The sequence below is a fragment of the Lepisosteus oculatus genome, chromosome 11, assembly GCF_040954835.1.
Source record: "Lepisosteus oculatus isolate fLepOcu1 chromosome 11, fLepOcu1.hap2, whole genome shotgun sequence".
NCBI classification, from domain to species: Eukaryota; Metazoa; Chordata; class Actinopteri; order Semionotiformes; family Lepisosteidae; genus Lepisosteus; species Lepisosteus oculatus.
This window is the reverse complement of record NC_090706.1, coordinates 19,308,943-19,330,081: the sequence shown is the minus strand read 5'-3', so window position 1 is coordinate 19,330,081 and position 21,139 is coordinate 19,308,943. Positions and strand designations below refer to the sequence as shown.

At 41.9% G+C, this 21,139-nt stretch overlaps 1 protein-coding gene across 8 annotated transcripts in view; it reads right to left on the bottom strand.

Annotated features, from left to right (window-relative positions):
* Window positions 1-21,139, bottom strand: part of adgrl1a (adhesion G protein-coupled receptor L1a) — a 308,794-nt gene that overhangs the window by 164,421 nt on the left and 123,234 nt on the right. The window contains exon 1 of one of the 8 annotated variants that reach the window (XM_069195909.1): window positions 429-589. The exons of the other annotated variants lie outside the window; for them this stretch is intronic. The gene's annotated coding sequence lies outside the window, so the exon portion shown is untranslated. Of the gene's footprint in view, window positions 1-428; window positions 590-21,139 lie in introns of those variants that run through there. 8 annotated transcript variants of the gene reach the window in all.

Below are 21,139 nucleotides of genomic sequence, written 5' to 3'. Positions count from 1 at the left end.
ACCCACTGGTGAAGTTCTTGGCAAAATATAGAGTTTTATATAATAAGAGTCTGAGTCAACTGCATGAACCAACTTATTTAGCACGTTACAGGCATGCTGCAAATACTATACCGTATGTATATGTTTTCAAGAATTTCACATGAATTCTACAGAGCCAATGAGCTCAAGTTATACTATAGAAATGTTTATTAGGTAGAGCTTTGTGCTCCAGTTAGAGTGACAGAGTTATTGATAGAGAGGGTTACTCTGTTTTTATTTTCAGATTGCAGTTTTCACACTGAGCAGTCTGTTCGATGCACGGTTCTCTCGACTGCTGCTCCTCTTTAAATTACCGTCAGCCATGGCCGACACACTGTGACACCTCCCCACTTGCCATCCTCAAGCACTTACCACCAGCTCTGCAGCTCGCCAGACCTCCCACTACTCACCTTCACGGTCTCGGATTCAGGGCGACAGGCCTCGAATGAAATCCAAACTATCCGCCAATCAGCACGCTTCAAATGCAAACACCTGGTGATGGCTTGGAGATTCCCTAGGAATCTTTTTCTTAAAGACTGGACAGTGTTTGCAACTGCCAGGTGAGTTGATCTTCCAGATTTAATGTAATCAAAACCTCCTGCCTATATTTATTTTATATTGTAACCCTGGATGTTTGCTATGTTGTACATCCTTACGTGCACAACCTGGGTGTTGTGATGTAATTTTCTTTTATTGCATCACATAATCCTTTAGGTTTTTGCTGCATGCACCACATGGCTATAAGACTCCTATTAATAATGTATTATGTAGCTTACGTACATTTACCTAATAATATTCCACAGGTGTCACTGCTGATGATTAGTGCTGTTGCCTCATGCCTTTTGGGTTCAAGTCCAGACTGGGGAACCTTCTGTGTGAAGCTGGCATGTTCTTCACACATTCATGTGGGTCAGGTCCTGGGTTTTTCTCCTACCTCACAAAAACAAGCCATCGTCTCTAAATTCTATTCAATCTAGGATCTAAGGATATAGCTCTGCCTTGTTACTTCCAAGATCAGCTCCGTGTTGCTGGAGTAATAATGTAACCTTAAAGAGACGGGCTTGTTCCATTCTTATCATGCATTAAAATTAATATGAACTTTATCCATTCCTCCCTCCCTTTCTGCTTGAGAGCTGATGATGAGGGTATCCATAAGCATAGCTGAAAACTGTAGACATTCCTGATACCATGACATTCCTATTCCACTGTTTCACAAACATGATAGTCATAAAATTCCAACTGGAAGTGCATGATCAGTTCACATTTTTTAAATGAATGCAGGTGTGATTCCAAACCCACCCAACTTGGAGCAATGCATAATGGTTTTGGCTCGTCCCAATGAAATATATGGACTACTGTACATACCCCTCTCCCGGACTGGTCCAGAGGCACAGACAGATACACAAGTGCACAAACACACAGACAGTCAGATCTACAGTATTCCCAGACAGTGGGATTAATGCCTGTGTCTGTATGGAGCCATGCTCTCTCATCGCTCTCTCAACCCCCGCTGTGTTAATGCACAGTTCCAGGGATCAGCCTGTAATTAAATCATTAAGACACTGCAAACAAGGCAAGATGTGGGAGAGAGACAGCAGGGGGTGGGGTAGGGGATGGGCAGACAGTGGTAGCTGCTATTCACACATAACAGCCCAGTGACAGTTCTGCTCTCTCTACAGTTCATGGGCCCTACCTGCCTACTATATTGCTGGGTGTAGAAATTCCTTGATACACATACACTCTCTCACACATCAGCCAGTCTCTATTGTTAAACAGTGCTAAAGCCAGTATATTTCAAAACAAAACTTTGTTGCTCCGCACACATCTGCGACTCTTTAAAGAAGTGGCCAATATGGTTTTTCCAAAGGGGTCCTACTGCTCAGATTGCAGGAAAGCCCAAGCTATGTCACTGGCCAGCTGTGACTGGGATTGTCTAAGCAGCAGTCTAAGGTTTTCTCAGGCTCCCACTGCAGCAACCAGACTAAGAACAGTAAAACACAAGAAAGGCTGTCAATGAGATGCATCCTATAATGCGGTACTAGTTGCTCATGCAGTAGTTCTGAGGCAAATAAAATCTAAAACGTATCCAGTTCTTGAAGGAATCCAGAGTTTGGGCCTTAAGCACAGCTTCTTCATGCCTACCACTGTATGTAAAAAAAACCCTATTTGATTATCCTAAATATATTTGCTTTTAGGTGCTCTGGGTCTTTGATTTGTAAATAGTTCCCTGGGATTTACTTTCAAACAACCTTTTATTTCAGTGGTGCTGATAGGCGAGGAGTGAATCCTCCTCTGACCCATCTGAAGGACAGCCATCTCCATGCGTTTCCGCTAAAGGTAGCAGGCAGACATGCTGATTGGCTCAGAGGTGCGGCGGCTGTACTAAACCTCCTTAACTGAATATATAGAGATACATCATCTAGTCTAATGTTACAGGACTGGGTCAAAAGCCACACATAAACGACTAAGAAAGAAAGCAATCTGAAAAAATGCTTTGTCAGGTTGTCCAGTGGAAGAGAGTTTGGATCAGACAACCCGATAGTGATTGAGTGGTCTGATTCACTGGTGTCACATGGTACCGGTACTGAAACAACCCAGGTAATCCATCAGCTTCTCCTCTTGACTTGCCCTATTGTCTGAACAGACTTGATTTTTTAATACAGCTTTTTGCCTCATGCCTCATTTCCATCTGTGTTTATGGGGTTCTGGCTTCCCTGAAACTACAGCAGTGGGTCAGCGTCATTTATTCCTTTTCAAATGTCAATCTAACCTCTATCTTTTTACAATATCCTTTAAATCCCTTGGCTCTTGTGCCTAGCATTTCCTGGACTCTCTCCAGAGTCTCAGATATCTTATTTTCTATATATCTCAGTGACCATATCTGCACACCATGGTGTAGCTGTGGCTGCAGTGCAGTGCTACGTGAATTTATAGCCTGCGATTATAATTCAGTACCCTTTTCCCCTATATCCATTTACTCTGCTACTGTTATTTGAATGCTTTGCAGCACTTTCTGGGCAAAGATGTCAATGTGGCTCTATTAATACTGTTTATCACAGACTGTACTGGCCTGCACAGAATGGAAACAAATTTCCAAATGACAGAAAATTCTGCCCGTTTTGATCATTTTTGGGTTATTAGCCTATTGAGCCAACATAAAGATGAACATTCCAGTTTCACTGTGCCCTAACTCATAGTCTTTATGTATCCTCATGGTTTTTTATCTGTACTTGTGGAGATTTTTCATATTGGCACCACCTAACAGATTCATTTGTGGTAAGCTACTATTCTTCTAATAATTACTAAACTTGTCGCTTCCCATTACTCCTCACTTTTCAATAATATATCTGGGGTGGCATGGTGAAACAATGATTAGCATTGCTGCCTCACAGCTCTGGTTTAAATTTTTCAAGTGCCATATGTGTGGAGTTTGCATGTTCTCCCCAATTCACATTGGTTTCCTCCCACAGTACAAAGTCCTTGGTGTCCAGCGTCTACCCCTGCTAGTACTGTTGCTTGCCAGAATAAGCTCTGGCTCCACCGCAACCCATAATTAAACCACCAGTTATTGTACGCGATGATGATCTGTTTTTCTTATAGTATTTTGTTCAATGGCCAGATGTGAATAGAATGCAGACGCAATGCAACATTCTAAAGATTTTCTATTACATCCCCTGATTTGAATTAATTTTCGTACTGCACATCCACATCTTCGCCTGGTGTCTGGATTTATTTATTTTAAACGCTTCACAAAGTTTTCTGGATGAGCACATTGATGAGTCTCCATTAACACCGAGGTATTTTTTCAGATCCTGCCTGTTCTGGTTCAATGGCCGCTCCTTTGATTTATGATTAACACTCCTGATGCCTGCAGGTTAAGCTCAGCATTTATGATCTGCATTTGATTTTATGAGCCTCCCTTTGTGAAAATGTACCTGAGACAGTTAACACGTGGGATAATTTCCCCGCTATTGCATCTTTCTTCTCATCTTTACACTATTTTTCATGCTTCCCCGGCGTTACTTCACTACCTCCTGATAAGAGAAGCTTTTAGCTCTGCCCTTTAAAAGCGTTCTTGCCATTAACCGTGGTGCAATTGTAATGTGGAGGCATTTAATTTCGAAGCAGTGCAAGTCAAGAGGCATCAGAAAAAGAAAAATAGTAAAAAGACACTAAAAATAGCCAACTTGATTCCTTGAGTGTGACCTTCGCCCCCCCTGAGCATCCCTTCCATCCTTCAGTGCAACCTCCATTGCCATTTATCAAAGATGTCAAGAAAGATAAGTACAATCCATCCATTTTCTAACCACTTCATCCAATTCAGGGTTGCAGGGAAGCAGGAGCCTATTCAGGCAAGCAATGCCTGTAAGGTGTGATACACCCTTGATGGGACACCAGTCCATCATAGGGCACACACAAACATCAGTGCAGACACACACACACTCATACCAGGACCAATTTGTCCAGAAGCCAATTAACCAACCAGTATGTCTTTGGACTTCGGAAGGAAACTGGAGCACCCGGAGAAAACCTACCTGAACACAGAGAGAACATACAGTACAAACTCCATGCTGCAGATAGCACACCACATCTGGAATTGAACCCAGTGCCCCTGCACTGTGAGGCAGCAATGCTAACCACTGTGCCACCATGCTGCCCATGATACAGACCAGTATAAAGAATCATAGTACTAGGAGCAGCCCATGATGTTGAAACCATTTTCCTGACATCCATCACACAGCTGGGTGACTGACCTCAATACTGGATTTAAAAGCAGAGATCTTTTGTAAACTTCTTCCTGTTTGAAAGCTCATTTTTTTGATAATCCTTTCCCATAATTACCCGCTGACCAATACTTTTTCACCTTTAAAACTTTATAGACCCTTTAACGTCAAATACGTCTTTTATGTAATTGACACTGTAATTGTAAGTGGATAAATCTGTTGTTGTTTTTTTCAGATCCCTGACTCACCAAATTTGTACTTGTTATCAGCTACCCAGCTCTCCAACTGCCTGCAAGCCCCATCTCACACGTCTTTTCACCTTTTTACTTCTTAAAAGACAGTGTAATAGACTAGGGCTTGCCCTTTTTCATTTACTCTCTAATTAACCTGTTCCCTGGAAAATTTCCTGTTTGTTCTGTTCAAGTTGCTACAGCATCAATCTATCTTTTAAATGGAAATAAAAGTGCAACTGATGTAGCACACAAATCTCTTCTGGTGTGCATTTTTCCATTAACAATGCTAATTTCAGCAATTCAATCAAACCTAAAGGCAGAGAAGAGGCGTAAATAAAATCAGTTGACTTTATTGGGATAACGAGTCTACTTAATGGGAATGACAACCCATCCATACAGATGGGAAAAATGGAAGCCCCCTCCCCTCCACTTAAATGAGGAATGACAAACAAAAGCACTGGGTACTAAGCAAGAAGCGTGATATTTTGATGTAGGTAGGCAGAAGTGGGCGACAGTAGGGTTTGACCATCTCCCGTACTTTTGTTTTAAACTCCATTAATAATACAAATGACAAACTGGCAGATGCTTTTATCTGAAGTGGTCTACAGAGACCAGCATGCAAGCCGAGTCACTCTCAACAGAAATTCAGACCTAGGTCTCATCTGTAGAATGGGCCACAAATTGTATTTGTAGCTTGCTTAGGTCGACCAGGGCTTGAAGCTGGGGTGCTCTTGGGAATAAACTGTCATCATTAAGCAGTGAAACAGGTAGGCAGTTTTAAATGAGAGGGAGGGAAGTCACAAAAGTTGTGCAGCAGGGTACAGGAACAGAGGCAGCACTTAAGTTATTTTTTTAAAGATACAATATAAATTAATAGAGAAGGATTAACACAAGCAGAAATGAAGAAAAAGTTTTCTATAAAAGGCCAATTTGCTGATAATCAGTAGTGGGGGTCGGTTCCTACAGGGGTTCCAGACTTGTTCTTTTATATACCAGATTATAAAGATCTTAAAAATGGGTTTCACAATCCCTGAACCCAATTCTTTCACCCAATTTAGGAAATGATATGTTATCATTCACTAAAGCATAATTACATAATACACAGCATAATTACAGAGTGGCACTAATTTGGTGGGAGCTAGCCCCATTTGAGGTGTTTGGGGTGTTTCGCTTGCCAGAACTGCTCTTTGTAGGAGGAATTTTCTTTTGTTCAGGTAATGTGTCATTTCACTGCTTCTCCTTCTTCCTTCACACTGAAGCTTTTTACAGGTGAAACAGGAGAGAAGAACAGACCCATCAATAATTCAGCAAGGCCACACTACTGAGTTCCTTACAGGGCCAGGAGGAAAGCTTTCAGCAGCGCTGTGGGTTCTTGCCAGGCAGAGGAGCTCAGCCCCTTGTTGATGTTCCAGACAGGCCTGGGGTTTTAAAAGCCATTATGTGGAAAAAAAGCTAAAAGAGACCTAATGCAGCGTGTCTGTGGCTTTTCAAAACACATGCACTTGCTTTCAGCAGTGCTAAAGGAGCTACAAATCCCACCAGGACGTGGCTGCTACAGGACCCTGCCTCATTAAAATCAGCCACCTTCACACAGAGATGATACAACAAAACACAAAGCACAAAACAGAGCAGGCACAAAATCATCCAGATCTTGCAGCACACATATTTAACATCATGCAGGGCCTGGTATAGAAGATCACACAGAAGGCCAGTAATTGTATCATGGGCATGGAAAATGAGACTATTCTAAGCCTTATGAAGGTTATTTGTTTTGGCAGTGATCTGCTTCTGAATTTGTCAAAACTCTGCATTAGGCCTACTTTTAAAGCTTCTGGAATTTATTTTGGCTTAGTTTGTTAAATTCTCATCTCATGTTTTCAAACATCTTCTCCTAGAAGACAGAAATAAAACCCCATGTCCTGCACTGTTGTTGTTTGCTTACTGCGTAGAGGTTTATACTCGGCTAGATCATGGCAAAAGCAGGCTATAGTCCAGTATAGCAGTAAAAGCATGGTAAACCACAGAGAGATCATTAGAAACTGCAAGAAACCATAGTAGAATCTAATAACTGCCTAGAACAGGCATGGAGAGCTACAGTATGAGAATATGTGAGTTTCACAAGGGTGCATCTTAGATGATGATATTCTTTGAAAAATTGTGTCCTGCACTGGTGATCTTCTGGAATTGGTGTAGTCCCTTTCCTTAAGAGCCACAAAGAGGCCTCCTCCAATATCCTCTAATGCGTAACCATGAGCAGTGGTCACTTTCTTTTGACTCTCTTCTGCAGTGTGCACAATCACCTAGATGCACTGATCACTTAGAAACTTTGGTTAACCCCCCAACATAAAAAAACAGATCACTAGTTTTTTAAGCAGTGGATAGTAACTGACTATCTAAACTCATAAGAGCCATCAACACACATGTGAGGAGTTTCAAAGGCTCTTTGCTTTAGGCAGAATAAATAATTGTTTTTGGAAATTGGCACTTTCACGATTGAGATAAATAAATGAGTATGGGAAATGGACCACTTCAGCTGCCTGAGTGGTAGTTGATGTTAGTGGGTGGCAGTCCCTCACACATTTAACCACACACTCCACGCTGTCCTTCAGGACCTATATGTGGCCTCATTTTTGCAACAACAGTATAGTAGCTGATCTGTGCCACCACAGTAGTGAGTTACCTGCATGGTACATCTCTTACTGATGGAGCTACTTGGATGTCCAAGTGGTTTCCTCTCAATAGTCTAACCAAGGAGTTACAGTACATCATTGGATTCAAATTGGGTTTCTTTGCTTGTTTCAACTGGTTCTCAGAGCCTCATTCCATGACTTCCAAGGCTATAAATACTACCTATCGTTCAGTCAATGACTCCATGTTCCATGAGTGCTCTCTACAGTTGCCTGCTGCTTCCCTGCAATTGGGTTCTCATCACCACATCAGAACACTGCTCTCTTTCAGGCAGAGAGTTATTACACCCCACTCCTACTCCTGACACCTGGGCAACAGAGCCCATCCTACACAAAACCTCATATACATCCACCCATCATCCACCCAGTGGAAGATTTCACCCATCCCAGAGGTTTCACTGAAGGGCACAGAAAATAAAGTCAGAAAGTTACAAGAAATTTACACAAGCAGCTATATCACCCTGCAACCCACTGAAGTTAAGCAGGTGTAAGTCTGGCCAGTACCTGGATGGGAGACCTCCTGGGAAAGCTAAGATTGCTGCTGGAAGAGGTATTAGTGGAGCCAGGAGGGGGTGCTCACCCCATGGTCCATGTGGGACCTAATGCCCCAATAAAGTGACAGGAACTATATAATATAGAAAAAGGCATTGTTGTTAAGGATGAGACATAAAAACAAAGTCCCTGATTGTAGTTATTAAAAATCCCAGGGCATTTATCAAACAGAATAGTGGTGTTACCAGATCAGTTCACTTTATTGGTCATATACAATTTCTTGTATTAGGAACTTGTCTTTTCACATACCCCAACTTGCTCTCATGAAGCACACAGACAGGGAAAAAAGTTTGGGGTCAGAGCGCAGGGTCAGCCATTTATACAGCACCCCTGGAGATGGGTTGGGGTTAAGGGCCTTGCTCAGGGGCCCAACAGAGTAGGATTCCTCTGCTGGCCACAGGATATGAACCGGCAACCTTCCAGTCACAGGTGCAGATCCTTAGTCACAGAGCCACAGCACCACCCTGATGGTGTCCTGGTACCCTGGTATTCTGGACAACTTTCCTTATGGCCTTGTAAACCATCAAACCATTATTGCATGTGGGAGCAGACCTTCACCCATGATTCCCAAAAAATCACCTAAACTTTTAAATTGCAAGAGGCTTCCTTCGCTTATACATAAAAGTTTCTAAGGAACACAAAAAAGGTCCCAAAAAAACATTTTTTTTTTCCTAAAAGATCTAACCTTCATATAAAGTAGCTTTCACCCCAACACAGCCAATTCCAAACACTTTAACTGCTAAAACAAGCAGACTGCTTCAGGAATTCAGACTCCTCTCCTGAAGACTGACAACACAGTCAGTATGTACAAGCTACTCAGTGACACACCCCTTCATACAGGAAACCCACTATTTCAACGTGTGAAAATTTGCACTCCTCCAAATTAAACCCATGTGAGTACCCATCCTAGCCAATTATTCAGTTATACAATTCCTGGGTTTAAGAGAACTAATTGTTTTATTGAGGCCCTATTAGGTGAAATTACAATGCTTCAATCAGATAACCTACCACACCTCCATCCATCTATTTTTAACCTGTTCATCCAGTTCGGGGTTGTGGGGGCACCAGAGCCTAGCCCAAATGAGGACAAGGTGGGGTGCAGGTCACCTGGTCAGGACACCAGTCCACACAGACACAAACATGCACACACTCACATCAGGGCCTATGTTCCCAGTAGCCAATTAACCTACCAAAGTGTTTTTGGACTCTAGGAGGAAAAAGCACCTGGAGGAAACCCATGCGAAAACATACAATCTCTATGCAGATAGTGGCCTAGGTCTCCAGTGCTGCGACACAGCAATGCTAAACACTGTGCCGCCAAGCCTCCCACCTACAGGTACCTCACCTCTTTTTTGTTTCAGCTACCCAGCTCTCCCACTGCAGGAATTCTCCAGGGAATTCTTGTTTTATGCAAAGCGCACCCATTGGAGACCCTCATTTGAAGGTAAAGCCTTCAGAGCCTTTTCACAACAGTGTAAATGTTCTGCTGAAATCATTCAATCAGTCTGAGTTCATGTATTTGCTCAGTGCTTTCCCAGCTCTGCTGTCTATTAATGCATATCTCTACTGCACACAGCACCAGATCACCTTGTCAAAATGCTTCACAAAGCACAGCCCAGGAGTAATACAAAAGCAGAACTACAAGGCAGCAGATCCTGACAACTAACCTTGCAGACTGACAGACTGCACTGGCCCATTAGTTGCTGTTTTGTTAGTGTTCTGCTTGAGCTGTCCGACATCTCTCACTATCTAATTTCAATGAGGATCATTTTGTATTTGTATTTGTTGGCTGAACGATAAGTCACTATTTGATTTTTCAGCCTCACACCCTGCGACACGCTAGCAGGTTGAACAGCAGGCAAATACCTTGTCTTGCATGTTTGGATCACCACAGACCTAGTTCCTGCTTCTGGGGAATTATTTTTTGCCAGACCTACAATCAGAGAACACTACAGTAGACAGAAGTGGGGTAATTTGTCCAGGGAACAGGCAGGGATATCCAACCTTGGTCATGGAGAGCACCAGTCCAACAAATCTGGAATATCACTAATAAAACTCAATTTTCTAAAGAGAAGGAACTATTTCATTGTGATCAATTAAACAGATGATTTTTTTAAATAAGTAATTCAATAATTAGGAATAAAAAATACATTTTCCTCATCCCTCAACGACCAGAGTTCTCTTATTTGATGTTGGATTTTTCTTTGTTGTATTCATCATGCGCTTACAGGTGTTGCCAGACTTTAAAAACCTTTACAAATAACTAGATCATTGGCTCTCCAAAATACCTGTACGCTGAAATAACCAGTGCCAGGTTACTGGTGACGTTATAGCCTTGTGGTTAAAAATACACGGGATGTATGTGTCGACCTCTATTTTTTTGTATGTACTGTCTGTGGATTTCTTAGTGTATTGCTTCTTTGTTTCTTTCTTGTGGGCTTTGGAACCTAGATTGTGGGGTGTTTTGGCAAGCTGAGGTACAGGAAGATGGAGGTCAGGACAGAGGTATAGACTGCAGGGGGATCCAAGAAATCAGTACAGTCCAGCAAAGTTTTTAACTTGAAACCAGAAAAAGGCCATTCTCTGGAGAAGAGCACTCAAAGTGCATCTCCCTGTAACACTCAGCATTCAAGCATTTTTGAGGGGTTTTTATAATCCGAGAAAAGCCCTGATTACTTGCTAGTATCACCTTGAATGAGAATTGAGAAGGGATTATTGCATAAGCATTTAAATTGATACACAGGTTTCCATACAGGCAAACCTGATTTTTCCCTTTTTTCAGCTCCTGGTTTTTCAAAAATGTCACATACAACAGGTGACTGTCTGCCTGTAAGCCATATATTTAGATTAGATTCTACAAGACAAGGCAGAAGAAAATGAGAGCACCTGAATGCACTGAGAAGGTAATAAGAAAGGTGGGGACATGGAGAGAGATACAAGGGGTTATCTATTATGGTAGTTAGCTCCGCTGCCTAACTGCTCCAGAGTTCTATATTATATTCTGCCTTTGGAAGCTTGTCAGTATGGAATTTGCATGTTTCCTCACTTTTGTGTGTTTTTTTTTCTGACGTATAAGAACCAGCACTGATTATTCAGCTAAGACAGAGCAGCATATGATGAGGGAGGAAAAGAGGAGGAGTCAAAAGAGATCATGAACCCCCCAAAGGCACTGACAACATCAACCCAGTGGGCTTCTTTGGAATCAACAGTGAACATACAAGTAGAAACTACATGGAGCTGCATTTAAAACTGAGCAAACAAGACACTTCTTTACTTAAAGGCCTGTGGGAGCATGAAACAAGTTACTCAGCCATGTTTTGGATTGATGCTCGGACTGCATGAGATCAGTTTACTGCTACTGCTAGAAAACAAACAAGCTGGATGGGCTGAAAAGCCTCTTCTTATTTGAAACCTTTTTCAGGTTCTTGTGAAAGAGGAACAACAGACAACAGACGAACAGTGAAGGAGAAACGGATGGGAGAGATGGAGAGAAGGTGAATTAGAGACAGAGACATTACAGAACATTAAAGGGATCCTTTTTTCTCTGGTGTTGGGATTTGCAGATATCAGCTATAAGGCCCCCTGAAGCTCAGACACACTGAAGGGTGACGAGTGATAATTGGAACAGGCAACACCTCCCACATCTGACCATTTAAAACTCAGTCAGTTCTGTTGATTCCTTTTCCACACTACCTGACCAGAGGGCGGCTGTTCTCACGTCTTCGCTGCCACCCACGATACAGGAGGCGCTCAAATTGTCAACCATCTGGCAAAAGCCTGTGAATGCGACCTACAAAGGCAGATGTACAAAGCCAGTGCGCACCAGTTCCAATCCAGGCTTGACCACTCCTCAGGTGTGTCTCACATTCTCTCCTGGTAGAGCTGGACTGGGTACATCATCAAGTGCCTTTACTAATTTGTAGGAGATCACAAGAATCACATCCTCTACCTTTTAGGTAGTCCTTGTGTTTCATGGCATCGGTATGCACAGTGAATGAAAACCCGAAGGTTAATATCTGATGAGTGTGTAAAAGGCCAGATTGCAGGACATGTTGATATCATAGGGCTTTATGTTGACCATCAGCTGTAAAATCTTAAGAAGATTAAGAAGGGCTAATCGCATGAGAGGTACAGTATGTCCTACATTTTCAGTAGATGATGTACAAAAGTGGAAAGGGAAATCACATACTGTGAAATGTATTGAATATACGAGCAATGTCACACAACCTTCTTTTTGTGCTTTTTTAAAAAATCTGCAGCAGAGGAGGTCACAGGATATGGTACCAGTCTCCAGTTTCATGACTTCTCTGATCCAGATGTTTTCATTTTCTCCATAACTAACCTCAGGTGTTTGGTTTGATGAATTTTAAGTTGTTGAGTCATTCAAATAATAATAATAATCATAATTCCTTTAATTTATATAGAGCTTTTATGGACATTCCACTCAAAGTGCTTTACAGGTAATGGGGGACTCCCCTCTACTAATGTGCAGCCCCACCTGGATGATGCAATGGCATAGTGCACCAGTAGGCTCACCACACACCAGCTATCAGTGGGGAGGAGAACAGAGTGATGAAGCCAGTTTATAGAAGGGGATTATTAGGAGGCCATGATTGTTAAAGACCAATGGGTAATTTGGGCAGGATGCCAGGGTTACACCCCTACTTTTTTGGAGAAAAACCTTGGGATTTTTAATGACGACCGAGAGTCAGGACCTCGGCTTTATGTCTCATCCGAAGGACAGAGCCTTTTTACAGTATAGTGTTCTCAACACTGTACTGGGGCATTAGGAACCACACAGACTGCAAAGTGAGTGTCCCCTTCTGGCTGCTCTAACACCACGTCCAACAACAACCTTAGTTTTTCCCAGGAGGCCTCCCATCCAGGTACTGACTGGGCTCAAACCTACTTAGCTTCAGTGGATTGCAAGTTGTGAGTTGCAGGGTGATATGGCTGCTGGCTATGTTTCATAGCCCAAGTTCATTTCTTTTTCTCTTGATGAATCATCTGGCACTCTTCCACAGCCTCACTTTTCTTAAGCCAGAGCCTTACGATCGACCACAGCTTCACCAATAATGTAACTCACACTCTCCACCTGCTCGAGTTTTCTTCCTTTTTTACTTGTTTCAATTTACGTTCAGGTTAATCGGAAAAGGTTTTAGCTATTTTACTAAAAACGACAGTGTATTTGACTTTGCCTTTTCCCCATTTTTCCACAAATGGGTTGCATATTCGCAAATAAGAAAGGCTAGTGTACACTTATGGCTTTTTTAAATTGTAGTTCAATCATATGCGATGTCTGTCTGTGACTCCTCTTACACACTCATCATATGTAATGCTGTAGTCAGCACTGGCTACACACTCAGTGCGTTAATTGCACAGTAAATTGTGAAGCCATGTGTCCTCTAAATCCCTTTTCCACTCAAAGCATTTTCTTGTCAATTTTTCAAATCATGACAAAGTGCTGGTACTGTGTTTAGATGTCCTGGAGCCAAGGCAAACTATAATTGAGAGGTGGCACAGATCTGGCACACATTAAGCATACCAGCAAGTCAAGAGATTACAGGCCTCTTCCGAAATGTAGTTTTAGCACCACGAGACACAGGATGTCAACAGCTAATTTCAGCAGCAGCTGGAGGATGACTGCGGTTCCTACTGAAAAGCCTGCAAACTCACTAAAGGGCCTAGCAGACCACTGGCTGGTGGCTGAGAGGGTAACCATGGAAATCCCTTTAAACTCAGCTGCAGCAGAACTTTGCCCACTGCAAACTGTTCGTTGGAAAATCCCCAGCCCCTCACAAGGCCCCATTCTCTGGAGCAGAGTGCTAACTGCACTATGAGCAGCAGCCTTCAAAAATAGAACCTTTGTGAAGCTCCGTAAGCAAAGACGCTGAGCTTCTTTTCTGTAGGAATCATTTGACCTTTGACAGCTAGCAGGGCGAAGGCTTGCCTCATGAGTTCCTGATGAGAGGAGGCAGAGATGCTGCCTGTACCAGGGAGGTCATCTGTTTGGCGAAATGAAGATGAAACATGTCTTGGACATGGAAGGGCATGGAAGGGCATGTGGCACAGGCACAATGCAGTGCCAGGGAAGAGAATTAGAAACACCAGTTGTGGAGGGAGGATTAGGAGTGGATTTGCACAGGACATCATGATCAAGCAAGCTGGAAAATTGCAGGGGCCAAAGTAATGCAAATGGCCTCAGATGTGCTTTTGCAGATTTATCTGTCTGATTAACTTGAATCACTGACTTCTGAGGACTGAGCCCTTTACACCAGAAGTCCCAACCTGAGTTACGCTATGAACGGATTCTTTGCAGAGTAGGGTGGAATTGACAAAGATGACCAGCTTGGGTGGAAGAGAATAGTTTGTGGTCCTTGTAGTGTCCTGGCCAGTTCTGAGCCAGTGGAAGAAAAACCCAAAGGTATAATAGTGCACACGTATAATATTTTCATCCCTCTTGCACCTTTGCAAGGATTATGGCAGAAATGTAAGAGTAAAATTGGCAACTCTATTCATTTTATTTGTTTAGATTTATTCGTGTGAGGTACACAGAGACATTTGTACAACATACTGTATCTTTGAACTTCAGTCCCAGGATGAATGAAGAAACATAATTGGATTCTAAGTATTTCACTACATTAAACCTTTGTACTTACAGCTGCAAAACCCAATACCAAATATCTTTCTGAAGTTTTCTTTATAATTGCTGTACACTGAATGTGTCATTTCTCAGAAAAAGGGGCTGGAAAATGCACTTAAAGTATTACACACAGCATCCTGAAAACTGGAAAGAAATAAGCTTCCTCTACATGTCATTTTAATTTCCCTGATCTACTCAAGAAAAGCAAATACAAGGAACAAACCTTCGGGTGTATTGATTTGTTATGCAGTGCTGGAAGGAAACAAAAGATTTTGTGAAATTATATACTTATTTAATTTCTGACAAATATTTGACTTTCACTTGTGAAGGCATGGCTATGCTTCACTCCTTGACCCAATTATGAGGAGTACTTTGTGTGATGTCTCAGTAAGAGGCAAAAACACTTTCCATGCATAATCACCTTCAGTGAAGCTTTAATTGGAATTGTATATTCCTTTATCTCCAGTAGTTTTCAACTGGGAGTCTTTCTGACTGGGAAAGGTAACCAAGAACTGGCTCATTCTTCTCAAGCTATCACACCTAACCAGTCACAGGTGAGAAAGGGGGGTGGGGAGTGGGCGTTAATATTTTGGCTAACTATTATGACGAAGCTGAATCAAGGTGAAGCCTGATAAATTCATCTTGGTCTTGCTGAAAACCCAGCAAAGCTATTGAAAAAGTGACATGACATGCTGTTCCCTAGATTAGAGCCTTTTCTGTGGAAGTCGAGGTGGAGCACTGTTCGGGGGTTTGACGTCATGTTACCAGTGGAATGATTAGCACTCCAGTCCCAGGCTGCTATTGCAGGGAAGGCATCCGAAAAGATTAACAGACTGACACAGAAAAAGGAGCAGGAATAATTGTATGCAGGAACTGTCAAAATAATGAGAAGGAGGTCGAGCAAGTTCAAAATGATGCCCAAACCTGCTAAAATGAATGACTGTCAATCACTAGCCTGGCTAACATTAACAACCAAATTAACCTGGTTGTGCACTCAGTGCTGCTTAAGAAAAGCAATGAGCTGGAGAGAGATTGAGAAAGTGGCTAAATGACTTTATCTGGAAAGTAAAGTACTTTTTCCTTGTAACTGAGCTACACCTGCTCTGTTGATGACAGATACGAGGCGACAGATATTGTTATCTGAGGCATAGCTGCTTCGTATTTTGGGTTACAGAAAGGGAAATTTAGGAACAGACAGCTAAATGAATGGATGGATAAAGGGGCAGTTCCTTCTTTGTTCAGACTGCACTTGGTCAAGCGATCTGCTTCTGCTACCTGATTGCAGTACTGCACTGCACTGCTGCTAGTCCACGTTAAGCACTAAATCTGCTGCAATATATGCAAATTCCCATACTGCACTACATACAGTATACTGCACTTGCTATTATTATTGCTCTTTTGCTATAAACTGCAGAGTGAATCAAAAAGATATATAATGGATATCACGGATATCACGGACAACTGCAATCAATAAGGTGCTGGACCACACTGTAGTTTGCTTGAACACCAGAGAACATTATTTTTGAGAATACTTTCCTCTGCAGTAGCTGTGATGTTCGGTACTGGGATTGGGGTTTGGTTCTGACACGTACCAGACCCTTCTTTGTTGTCTATCATTGCGAGTGTTCACAAGTCACAACACAGTTTGGCAAAGGTTTGAAATAAGTTTGAAAAAAGGCCATTTTCTGTAGAACATACAAAAATACACTTACTTACCTTTACAAGTGCAGTATACTCTTTGGTGTTACCATAAAGTTATTATAAATGTTGTGTTTAAGGAAGCCTTAAGATAAGGATATATTTAGAATGAAACATATCTCTACATATTTCTATTTCTATATATGAGACAACAGTATGCTTAACACAGCTTAAATGTCACATATACTTTCTGTAAAAATACAACACAACAGGTTTTGCCTCCCAGCTCATGCACTGCACTTAACCACTGTTAGAATACAAACCTAAAACTCCAAAATGAACCCTTCCAGGTCCTGGCAAGTGTTATTAATTTGGGTTCTGGAGCTGTCTTTAGTCTCTCGCAGCTGCTGTCCCCTGGCTGTTGTCTATCAACTAGTGCTCTGTCATCCCATAGACATTTAATTACTTCCTTCCCAGGCCTCCCATTGTTGCTAAGAGAGGCCTGGTCCCTCTGTCATGGGCACGTCACTTTTGACCATCCAATATTGATTGTGTTCTCAAACATTTGTTTTTGTGGTTTTGCTTTTCGGTTCTTACTTGTCTCACTTGTCACTGTTACCGCTTCTCCCATCATCCCTTGATATTCATATTTGCTTCTAACAACATGAAAGAGCATCCCCTGCGCTGAGGTGGGAAGGCATGTGTGCAAGGGGGATGTTTATTTGTGACACACAGTCTTCGCTACATTTTCAATGTTCCCCCTCAGTGGTGCTGCTTGGGTTGAAGAGCCTTCTGAACAATACTCCTCTTAACAAAGCCATCAGCTGTCAGTGAAAAAGAGGAGGGCAGTGAACCCTAGCAGGGCAAGATGGGATTCTTTGTGTTTCTTTTCTTTTTTGATCTGCTTGTTGAAGTTGATATCTAGCTAGATGAAACCCTCTGATCAGTTAGCTACGAAATACAGAATGAGTCAATGTCTTCCTCTCATTTGTAACCTTTTTTAATGTTGTTATTTTGTTTACAAAAAATGGGTCCCCCTCTAACACTCCCCACAGTAGAAGATCTTTGTGCATTTCAAGAAGGTTAATTCCTGAACAAGGCTTAATTTTATTTGCTACATTGGCTGATATGTCTCAAGACACAATACACATAACAAGGGGTGTTTAAATTTCCAAGACATTAAAATACCGTCGCTTGTTTATTTAAGGTAAGCTTGATTGCTATCTCCAGGCATCAAAGATGTTACGGTTCTTCTGCACGAATTTCATCTTGCTCACATTTAGAATATAAACACCTCATTCACTGCGTATTAGTGCAGACACATGATACCATATGGAAGCAATCAGTAATCATGTGCAGCTAGACATTTCTGCAATTTCAGAGTGTGAAAAACACTGCTGCTTTCAGGATTGGGAATTAGGAAACTTGTACAGATTCCAGGATTTTCTATGGAGTTATGGAATCTGAAGACATCTTCCTAAGTCGGCTTTTATCCCAAACAGCTTCCACATGTAAAGCTCCTACTGCAGAGCCACTTCCAATAGGTTTACATCTCATATTAAGGACAGAGAACAAAGAAGCTCAGGTGACAGACGGTGAGTTGGTGGTTGAGTCAGGGCTTGAACTGCGGAGCCCTCCTGGTAACAAGATGTTACACACTGGATCAGCTTCACACAAAAAAACACAAATGGCTACTTCCTGAGATCAAAGTTGTCAAGCAAACAGGTGCTTTGCAAATCATCATGATAGTGTCCAAAATCTACTGGCATTTCTACAGCCAGGGTTACTGTATGTGTGCATGCTGTAATGTAAGCTTCTTTGTGTGAGTGTTTGCATGTCGATTTGGTGTCTGCACACTGATTTTCTCCCCCCTCTTTTCTATGTCCTGCTGTCTGCAAGCAAAGCCCTGTGTTTCATGATGCTATGGCATGAAAAACACTCGGCGACTCTTACTGATCTCAAGGCACTTCTTGTCGTATACCAGCCCTTTATCAAGAGCAACATTGTAGCTGAGCCCCTTGGGCATTATCTTCTGATCCCCAGACAGAGACACCTGAAGACAAGGCAAAGCTTCTATTTTTTTTTTTTGCTGCTTCTCTTCTTTCTTAATTCCAATCCATAGAGACTGAGGGACATCTGGTGCCAGTTGTTGAAGGACGCTTGGATGCCGAATAAGGGACAAATCCTACTTAGGCTTCATTCTCACTTACAAGACACATTCAGGGAACAGCTACTGACAGCCTTAACTTTAGGCTACCACAGACAATGACTTTCAGATTAATTCAAACTCCCCGCTGAAATAAGAATGAAACACATTCATCCATTTTCTACCCTTTCTTGTCTAATACAGGGTTGCTCGGGGGCCTGAGCCTATCACAGAGCAATGGGCGCAAGTTAGGATACACCCAGGATGAGACAGCAGTCTATCGCAGGGCACACACAAACACACCCACACCAGGGTCTGTTTTTCGCCGAATCCACAGAAAGCCACCAGTATGTCTTTGTATTGTGGGAGGAAACTAGAGCACTCACATGAACATGGGTAGAACACACAAACTCCGTGCAGGTAGCACCCCAGGTACGGAACAGAACACAGGGCCCCAGCGCTGTGAGGCAGCAATGCTAACCACTGCGTGATAGTGCCACAAAATGAAACACAAAGGAATATTTAAGGTAAAGATGAATCTGTCCTTCTGAAAAAAATGTCACCTAATATCTTAATAGGACTGCACAGTGTAAAATCACATTTGTTAGAAGTAATTAAGTCCAGAAATTTATGATGATCAAAATTATTCTCACCCCTTGTAAAAACTCTTCTCTGGCATTGATTACACTGACAGGATAACTCCTGTACTGTGCTATGAGTTTCTGGCACTTCTGCTGCTAGCAGTGACTTATATCAGACCTAGAAGCTGTTTTAATGATATTGGTTTGTGCCCTCACCTTAACAAGGACCTCTTCAGTGCTGTACTCACACTGCAAAGGTTCAGGCAGCTCATTAGATGAAAGATTGTCCTGCAATTGGGCTATAAGCACCAATTCCAGCATTTTTTTTTTGGTAGAAAAGGGAAACTGGAAATAGGACGACCGTTATTAAATACTTCAGGGTCCAGACCAGGTCTTTTTTTAACACAGGTATGACAGCAGCAGACTTGATACCCAGAGGTACAAAACCAGACACATAAGTGAAAAGCACAGCAGTAAAATGAGAGAAACCCAAGAGTCAAGAGAGAAGGAATGAGAGTAATTATGATGACCGAAGAAGATAGGGCCAGCAGATGGGCATTCATATTATTATAGAATTATTAAACATTTAAATGATAAATTAATTAAAATTAATGTTTTCTTGGGAAATGCACCAATACATTATACCATTCAGGAGAGATATACCCTCATTCATTAAAATGGTATGGAAAGCTAACTCTACAGTAGGTGCCTATTCCAAATTGAGTTGGTATATGATAAAGGAATAATTGGCATTTCAGAATTAAAAATAAAGTACAATTAGGTACTTCCTAAAAATGTGTTGGCTGCAAGATGCCATTTCCTGCCCTTATCTGCATCTTCAGTCTGCATAGTTTTCAGTGCCAGTCCCTGGCAATAGGAAATGTGTCTTCTGACAAATATGAAAATATAAATGCCTCCATTCATTTCAAGCATGCTAACTAAAGATCAGCACTGCTGTTTACTTTCTGGATATAGATCAATCTGTGTGATTATAGTGCGGAAGATCTAATCCCCTTCAGTTCTGATAAATGAAGTGCTGTGATTATTCACTTACAGCTACTTTGGCTGGTAACAGTGCACATCTGTGGGAGTGAAGATGGTGCTGCAACAATGAGAAACAATATATTTCCAGGCATTTTATAGGCTGATCATTTTTTGATGTGTTCCATTCTACTTTTTCACATATTAAATGGCATTTAGGAGTAAAATACGGGTTTAGAGTAGCACAGTGGTTAGCAATGTTGGGGACTTGGGTTCAATTCCAGACCTGGGGTGATGTCTGCATGCTTGTATGTTCTCCCCTTGGGTTTCTCACGTGGGTTTCCTCATGATACTTCAGTTTCCTCCACAATCCAAAGGCATGCTGGTAGGTTAACTGGATTTCTAGAAAAACTGGCCCTGATGTGAGTTTATGTATGTTTGTGGCTGTTCTTTATGTGGACTGTGATGGACTGGCATATCGTCCAGCATGTACCCTGCTTTGCGCCTACTGTTTGCCTGGATAGACTCTGGTGCTCCCCCCCAAACTCCACATAGGATAATGTGGTTTGAAAACGGAAGGATGGAATATGGATTTAGATTCAAATGGAAATTCATATTCAGTAAATAAGCTTCAGGGTAGATTAGGCATTAGTTACCTTAAAAAGTGAGGTTCGATTTCACTGATCATACTGAAAATAGCCAAAAGAGTGAAGATGATGATACTCTATATACTATGCTAGTATACTTGTATCTCTTACCCAAAGTAGCAATGCAATCTACTGCAGAGTCCTGCTACAGACTTCAGGCTGTAAACCTGTCCTGGCAGCTCAGTCCCAAGAGCTTTAGGCTCATCACATAATTTCTAGGCTAGAGTGCTGATCTGCATTCATTCTTCATTACCCTACTTTCCTTCCTCTCCCAGTAGACTGATATTAA